An 8637-nucleotide genomic window follows, 5' to 3' on the forward strand; every position below is an offset into this window, starting at 1 on the left:
AAACAAATGATGAAACTTTTTTATTGAAATGTTTTTTATTTTGAACCATTTCATTATTTTTGCAAGAATTGAATTCAATCACTTGTATCTTGAAGGTTGAATTTGATTTGTGTTTTTTTAATTGAATAAAAAGATTTTTCCAAAGTCAAATATTTTGGAATTCATAGTCTTTTAAATTCAATATAAATGTTGGTATAAAAGTGTCGCCAGAAAATGCTGTTGCTTTGAATCCACCATGATGTATTGACGCGCCAGTGATTCTACGACATCATGTGATCGTCTGAGCGTCGCATGATTGGCTGAGAGTTGAATCAAGTAGCTCAGGACTCTTTTGGTTAAAAGTCTCACTATTATACCAACATTTTTATATTGAAGTCAAAAGATCAGGAATTAAAAAAGGATTGTATTCAGAAAATTAATGATGGTCAATAGAATATCAAACTGTGTATATTTACCTTTTATTTAATCAATTTATTAAACCTTTCAACGTACAAATGATGATTCAAACTAATAAAGGAAAACTTAAATAAAAAAGATGAAACAATGTTTAATTCAATCCTTCAATATTCTGATGACACTGATGCACTTCCATACAAACACTGCTTTGCTTCAGTTTCAAATGTAAAAGTCTTCATTGAAAAGAGTAAATCCGCCTCTATATGCATCTTTTCGTTGACATTATTGCTAAAGTGGCGAGGAAGGGGTCACTTCAACAACGTGAAGATTTGTCAACACAAATCAAGGAATGTGTTTGTGCAAACACTGGATCAAAGGTACAAAACACTGAAGGTCAAAAGAAGATGGTAGCCCTTAATATTCCTGGATCAGAGCGCGTCTGAGGAGCAGCGTAGCTAGAATTCATCTGCTAAAAAAAGTCCAGGATTATTATCACATTCACCGTTAAGTGTCCTTGTTTGATTGTCAGCTTCTCAGTTTCAGCTACGACCCAAAAACTCCTGCTTCTCACTCCTGCTCCGAGTACCGTGGCAAGAATCACACTCGTACCTTCAGGACCATCAACGTACGGCACTTACAGCTCTTATTTCTACACATCGTCTCCTGAGAGACTCAGTCAGAAAAGATTGACATCTCCAGAGGATTCTTCTTCCCAGGGTTTGAATCATTTTAACATGAATATACGTGTTTTTCTCTGGATTCAACTCAATATCTTCCTTTTTCTCTCAACTATTTGGAGCCAGTTGAACATATTTCTCCTGTATTAACGCTTTCTTCTCTCTTGACGTCTCTTGACTTGATCAAGTTTAAATTCTCAAGAACTTTCTTGAACACAATGTTCCTATAATTGAAGAAGACAAACTAGATTCATTGAACTGCAATCTTTCATGAAATACACTATTTTAAAATACCATGTTTGTCGAATCAATGGTGAGAAAACAACTTGTTTTTTCAAACAATAAACGAGGAGATGTTTCTAGAAATGTAAACCAAATCATCGAGTGAATTGTTCCACTTGAATATTTGACAAAGTCGAATCGATCAATGACATTAAAGTAGGTGAAAAGAGTGAAATCAAAGCTTCAAAAGAGTGATGGATGGATTCCTCTGGTTGAGGATCTGCTCGTCTCAGACAATATGACTCAGTAAGTTAGTTTCTGGTGAATTCAAGTGTGAGATGATTGTTTTCAAACCTGAACCCTCAGTAGGACCAAACACAAGCGTCTCTGTCGTAGATTACAATCACCATCTTTTCCAAGAAACTCAACTTTCTGTAAGAATCAAAAACACACGGTTCTGATTCTGGAAGTAAATCAGTGGCATCAGAAAATTGAATGTTTCGAATGTTGAAACTTTGAATTTGTTTTTATTGACATTTTGTTGCGTTTTTAAAAGCATTGCATTGTTTTTCTTGAATCATTTATTTTGAAATGTGACCACTTTCAAAATAAAACATTTATAGACATAATCTTTGATGTTTTAATTCCAGTCATTCAAAAACAAAAAAACGTTTAAATCCAATAGTATTTAGAATTAAACGTATTCAGTTCATAATGAGGCCAACGTTTTAAATTCAATTATTTACAAAAACAAATGGAACTTCTTAATATATTCATTATTTAATTCAATGATTGAAAATATTCCTTCAAGGCAACATTTGATGAAATCAATTCAAAGTATGAACTTTTGAAATGTTGAATCCTTCTATGTTCTGATGACACTGATGAACTTTCACACTGACCCACAAATCCATCCCAAAATCTGATGAACTCCAAAAGATCCTCATGAATCAGTGAAATGGTTGATATTTTCATCTTAAATCGAGCTCAAACGTTCAGTTGTTCATTGGATGAAGCAGAGTTTCATTTATAAATCACTGCATCTCAACAATTCAGTCTCGGATCAAACATGTTTGACTCTTTTGCTTCTTTGGATCTTTTCTACGCGTTGGATTGTTGTGAAGAAAAGTTTGCTTTCGTCCCTGAATGACATTCATCGAGACAAACCTTTGAACCTCAGCTGACTGATGACGACAGTAAAGATGTTGAGGTTCTTGACATCTCAGCTGGACTTCTGTGCTACTGAGGATCTCCACTCAAAAGTCCACAAACGGGGGCGCTGTTGAGCATAGCAATGGAGTAGACGTGTTTTTTGGAGCTCCACAGAACGACTGTATAAAAGTAATTTTTTCAGCGCACTTTTTGGAAAACATTCAAATTTTACCTTTGCTAAACCATATGCCTAAAAACCGAAACTTTGAAATGGCTGGTAAATCAAGCAAAGGTAGGCAAACAGCGACTCAAGCAACGAGGCCTTCGCCTTCGACGCCGACTTTAGCCCCGAGCTCCATTGAAGTAGCTTTCCTGAGAGGGAGTCGCTCAAGATGGAACTACTATCTTCGGTGCGCAAGGATTTAGTTGAAATCCTTCAAACAGAAGTTGGCGCAGTGTTGGAGAGCGAGATGGCGGTGATTCGAGCGGATATTGTTGCAGCGAGAGCGGAGCTCAAAGAGTACAGGTCGACGATCAACTCTGAACTCTGACCTCTGAACTCTCCGCCATGAAAGCTACGGTGAAGGATGTGGAAGAAAGTTTGTCAACGTGCACGGATGATGTTGTTACACTCAAGAAGGAGGTGAAGCGGCTCGCGGGGGTCGTGGACCAACTTCACAATAAATGCGAGGACTTGGAGGCGAGGTCGCGGAGAAACAACGTCAGGATCGTCGGAATCCCGGAGACCCGTGAATGCAACACCGAGTCTGTGTCCTTCTGCAGCCTTTGATCTGAAGGACGCTCCTGGACAGAACCGTCTCTCCCCGCCTGGATCTACAGAGGGACGCCGGTCAAACACCATCATAGCCCGCGTTCACTACTTCCAGGACTGTGCAAACATCCTGAGACTCGCTCGGATCAAACAACGCATCAGTGTGGACGGAGTCAGTATCTCAGTGTTTCCTGACCCGACAAGTGTTGCCAAAGCACGCGCGGCGTTCAATGACGTCAGGAGTCGGCTTCGTGGAGTGGACGGGGTTCGCTTCGGATTTGCTTCTCCTGCCCGCTTCAGAATCACCTACAAGAACGTGGAGAAATCCTTTCACTCCGTTGCAGAGGCGCGAGTATGTCAACAAAAACATCAGTGGAGACACGTGACGCGTGAAGACACTCCGGTGAGACAGTGATTTAACAACATTATAACTGATTCAACTTTTTCTATACGTTTAATACAAGTTAATGTTATTTTGATGTTCTCGTTTATCCTTGTTGATGCTGGTTATTTAAATACCAATCATGTGAGTCGTTCTTATTGTCATTAGATGTTCATGATAAATAATACTATAACTGAAGTGTGTCTTAATTGTAATAAGTCAAGTTCTGTGGGGCCAACTTTAGCTTTCCTGAGCATGTTAGTGCAGATACCTTTTACGGTAGGGGGTGCGATCTCTCCTCTTTTTTTGGAGAAGATTGGCAGGTGTGTGGGGGGTTGTTCTCTGTTGTTCAAGGGCATTATTTGTTGTTGTTGTTTGTTTATGTTTACTCCATACAGTTACAAGTGTATTTACACCCATATTAAAATATGAGTCACAACCCACTGTCTTTAGGTTCAACACGTTTTATAAGCTGGAACGTAAAAGGAGTGAACCATCCTGTTAAGCGTAACAAAGTTCTTACACACCTGAAGTCATTAGGTGGAGAGATAATGTTCTTACAAGAGACACACTTACGTCCAGAAGAACACTCAAAGTTAAAGAGGGGATGATAGAACATATTTATCACTCTGATTATGGGGATAGGTCAAGAGGAGCTGCCATACTTATCAGAAAAGGAGTCTGTTTTCAACTAAACACTTTCATATCTGATAACAAGGGAAGATATGTCATAGTCGTGGGTAGATTGTCTGGAACTGAGGCGGCACTAGTTAATGTTTATGGCCCTAACTGATCCTCACTTCTTCTCTAGACTAATAGCAACTATTCCAGATCCTAACAAATATAACATCATTTTAGGAGGTGACTTTAATCTCGTACCTGAGCCAACGTTAGATCCTCCACTAAACTTCAAAATAATTGATCAAAATCAGCAAATACAGTAAATCTCATTAAACAATCTTATGCACTTACTGACCCCTGGAGGAAATTAAACCTCACTACCAAACAATATTCTTTTTTTTCACGTCCACCAATCGTTTTCGAGGATAGACTTTTTTCTGATAGACAACAGAATTTTGACGTGTGTAACAAAATGCCAATACCACAGTATTGTGATTTCCCATCATGCACCAGTCCAACTGGACATAGCATTTCCAGACAGTGCACCAGTTCAACGCACATGGCGTCTTGACCCGCTCTTATTGTCAAGCAAAAACTTCCAACATTTTCTCTCGGATCAAATTGATTTCTTTCTTGACATCAATATTACTCCCGGGATGTCCTACACTTCAATCTGGGAGGCACTCAAAGCTTATCTAAGGGGACAAATTATTTATCTTTCAGCAAATGTCAAGAAAGAAAGAACTAAACGCCTCAATGAGATACAGCAGAAATGATTACAATTAGATAAAAAACGTGCATCTCAGCCTAATCCATCCTTATTCAATGAAAGACAATTATTACAAGCCGAATACAATCATTTAACCACTGTCCAAATTGAGAGACTCCTCCTGAAAACAAAACAAACCTACTATGAACACAGTGACAAAGTGGCTCGACTACTGTCACCAAATCAAACAAACGGCAGCAAATCGTATCATTTCTGAAATGAATACAGCCGAGGGTTTGACATCTGTACACCCACAAACTATTAATGACCAGTTCAGAACATTTTATAGTGACCTTTATACCTCTGAGACTTCTGCAACATCATTGGAGATTGAGGACTTTTTAGAAAATATGCAAATTCCCCAAATGAATAAACAAGAACAATCTGTAATAGACTCCAGAATAACAACAGAGGACATAACTCTAGCTATAAATTCAATGCAAAGCGGAAAAGCACCTCCAGATGGATTCCCACTGAAGTTTATCAAATGTTTTCAATAAACTTTCACCTATTTTAAGTAAATTATTTGAAGAAACACTTATAACTTTAAAACTACCACCAACAATGAATCAGGCGACTATTACAGTTATACCTAAAAAAGGAAAAGACCCGCGAGAATGTGGCTCGTACCTTACCTTACCTTACCTTACCTTACCTTACCTTACTTCACCTTACCTTACCTTACCTTACCTTACCTTACTTTACCTTACCTCACCTTACCTTACCTTACCTTACCTTACCTTCCTTTACTTTACCTTACCTTACCTCACCTCACCTCACCTTACCTTACTTTACCTTACCTTACCTTACCTTACTTTACCTTACCTTACCTTACCTTACCTTACCTCACCTTACCTTACCTTACTTTACCTTACCTTACCTTACCTTACCTTACCTCACCTTACCTTACCTTACCTTACCTTACCTTACCTTACCTTCCTTTACTTTACCTTACCTTACCTTACCTTACCTTACCTTACCTTACCTCACCTTACCTTACCTTACTTTACCTTACCTTACCTTACCTTACTTTACCTTACCTTACCTTACCTTACCTTACCTCACCTTACCTTACCTTACTTTACCTTACCTTACCTTACCTTACCTTACCTTACCTCACCTTACCTTACCTTACCTTACCTTACCTTACCTTACCTTCCTTTACTTTACCTTACCTTACCTTACCTTACCTTACCTCACCTTACCTTACCTTACTTTACCTTACCTTACCTTACCTTACCTTACCTTACTTTACCTTACCTTACCTTACCTTACCTTACCTTACCTTACCTTCCTTTACTTTACCTTACCTTACCCTACCTTACCTTACCTTCCTTTACCTTACCTTACCTTACCTTACCTTACTTTACTGGTTTTGTTCCAGGGAGGCAATCTTTCTTTAACATGCGACGTTTACTTAATATTTTATATAATTCCCATTCCACTGAAATGCCAGAAGTTGTTATCTCACTTGACGCTGAAAAAGCATTTGATCGGGTGGAGTGGAAATACTTATTTACAGTGTTGGGAAAATTTGGTTTTGGTTCAAACTTCATATCTTGGATCAAAATAATCTATTCCACACCAGTGGCTGCAGTACACACTAACTCAATAACATCAACGTATTTTAAACTTTACAGAGGAACAAGACAGGGTTGTTGTCTCACCTTTTCTTTTTGATTTAGCTATTGAGCCTCTGGCTCTGAGGAAAGAGGAGGAAATCTTTGGAGTGTTGAGGAACAAGGAAATTCATAAATGTTCACTATATGCTGATGACCTTTTGCTCTTTTTGTCTAATCCAGTTGTTTCAATACCTGGAGTTATTGAAATATTACAAATATTTGGTCACATTTCAGGTTACAAATTAAATTTTTCAAAAAGTGCTGTATTTCCAATCAATGATCTGGCAAAATCAATAATAATATCTTCCCCTTTCAGTTAACAAACGCATTTACCTACTTGGGTTTAAAGATGACACATGTATACCAAGATTTCTTCCACAATCACTTCAAAACTCTGAACCAAAAATGACCTTTTAAGGTGGAGCCACTTACCAATCTCATTAGCAGGAAGGGTGAACACTATAAAGATGACTGTTCTTCCCCGTTTCTTTCATTTCTTTCAAATGATTCCTTATTATTTACCCAAATCTGTTTTTAAGGAACTTGACAGTTTAATTTCTGCATTTATATGGAACCGATCTGTGCCAAGAATGAAAAAATGTTTTCTGGAAATTCCAAGGTTGGAGGGAGGACTTGGTCTTCCTAACTTTATGTTCTATTACTGGGCAGCAAATGTGTGCAAGTTTGCATTTTGTGTTGGTGCATGGCGGGAAAAACGAGGTCCACTTTGGGCTAATTTGGAAATAAATAATAATAATTCCATTTCTCTGCTAAGTGCTACATTACCAATAGGCCAGCACCAGATCTCCAACCCTGTTGTGAAAAATTCTATAAAGATTTGGAATCAATTTCGGAAACATTTTAATTTAAAAGATTTAAGTACATTCTCTCCCTTCATGAATAACCATCTTTTCCCCCCATCCGAGATGGACACTGGTTTCCAGGTCTGGCACAGTAATGGACTGGTATTTCTAAAAGACTTGATTCAAAAGAATCATTTTCTAACTTTTGAATATCTACAACAAAAACACAATCTGCATAAAAGTAATTTCTTCAGATATCTCCAAGTCAGGAGTTTTGCCAATAAATATCTTAAATTCCCACTTGTGCAATCCAACAACACATGCAATGAGATTCTTTCCTTAAATCCACACATAAAAGGTCATATTTCCAAAATATATAGGATCATGCAAAATGTCAAACCTCTGTCATGGGACAAAACTAAGCCTGGGAACAAGATTTAAACATTAAATGATGTGCAAGTTTCTGGCAGCGTAGCTTAGAGTGTATCCATTCGTCATCTTACTGCATAAAGCAACGTCTCATACAATTTAAAGTGTTACATCGTTTGCATTATTCAAATGAGAGACTTGCTAAAATCTACCCAGACGTCAGTCCACATTGTTTAAGATGTTCTCACAGCCCTGCTACTTTGGGTCATATGTTTTGTCTTTGTCCATCACTCAAAAGTTTCTGGAGTAGAATATTTGAATGTATTTCCCACATGTGTAAAAAAGCAATAACACCTTCTCCACACATGTGTATATTTGGAGTACCTCCACCTGACCTCTCTGTATCAACAGCACATGCAAACGCAATTGCATTTTCCTCATTGATGGCAGCAGACTGGTTCTTCTGCAGTGGGAGTCAGACGACCATCATTTAAGAGTTGGGTTCAAGAACTTCTCTCTATGTTGCAGTTAGAGAAAATAAAATACAGTCGGTCAAATTGTCTGGAGAAGTTTCATGAAACCTGGTCCCCTTTCATGCAGCATGTTAAAGAGCTGAACCTTACATAATACTTTAACAGTTTGGGTTATATTTTCATTTTTTACCACCATATGTATGGAGTATTGTTTTTTCTTTTTCTTTTTGTCTGTTTGTATCAATGTATACTATTATGCATCATTGTTCCTTTTTGAGTTGATTCGTTTTATGTGTGTGTATGTATATACAAGAATGTTTTCACCATTGTTATATTTTATTCATCTGTCTTTGTCAAGCCCTGATTGTTAAGAGGTGGG

The sequence above is a fragment of the Callionymus lyra genome, chromosome 3 (assembly GCF_982586985.1).
Source record: "Callionymus lyra chromosome 3, fCalLyr1.hap1.1, whole genome shotgun sequence".
In the NCBI taxonomy this organism is placed as follows: Eukaryota; Metazoa; Chordata; class Actinopteri; order Syngnathiformes; family Callionymidae; genus Callionymus; species Callionymus lyra.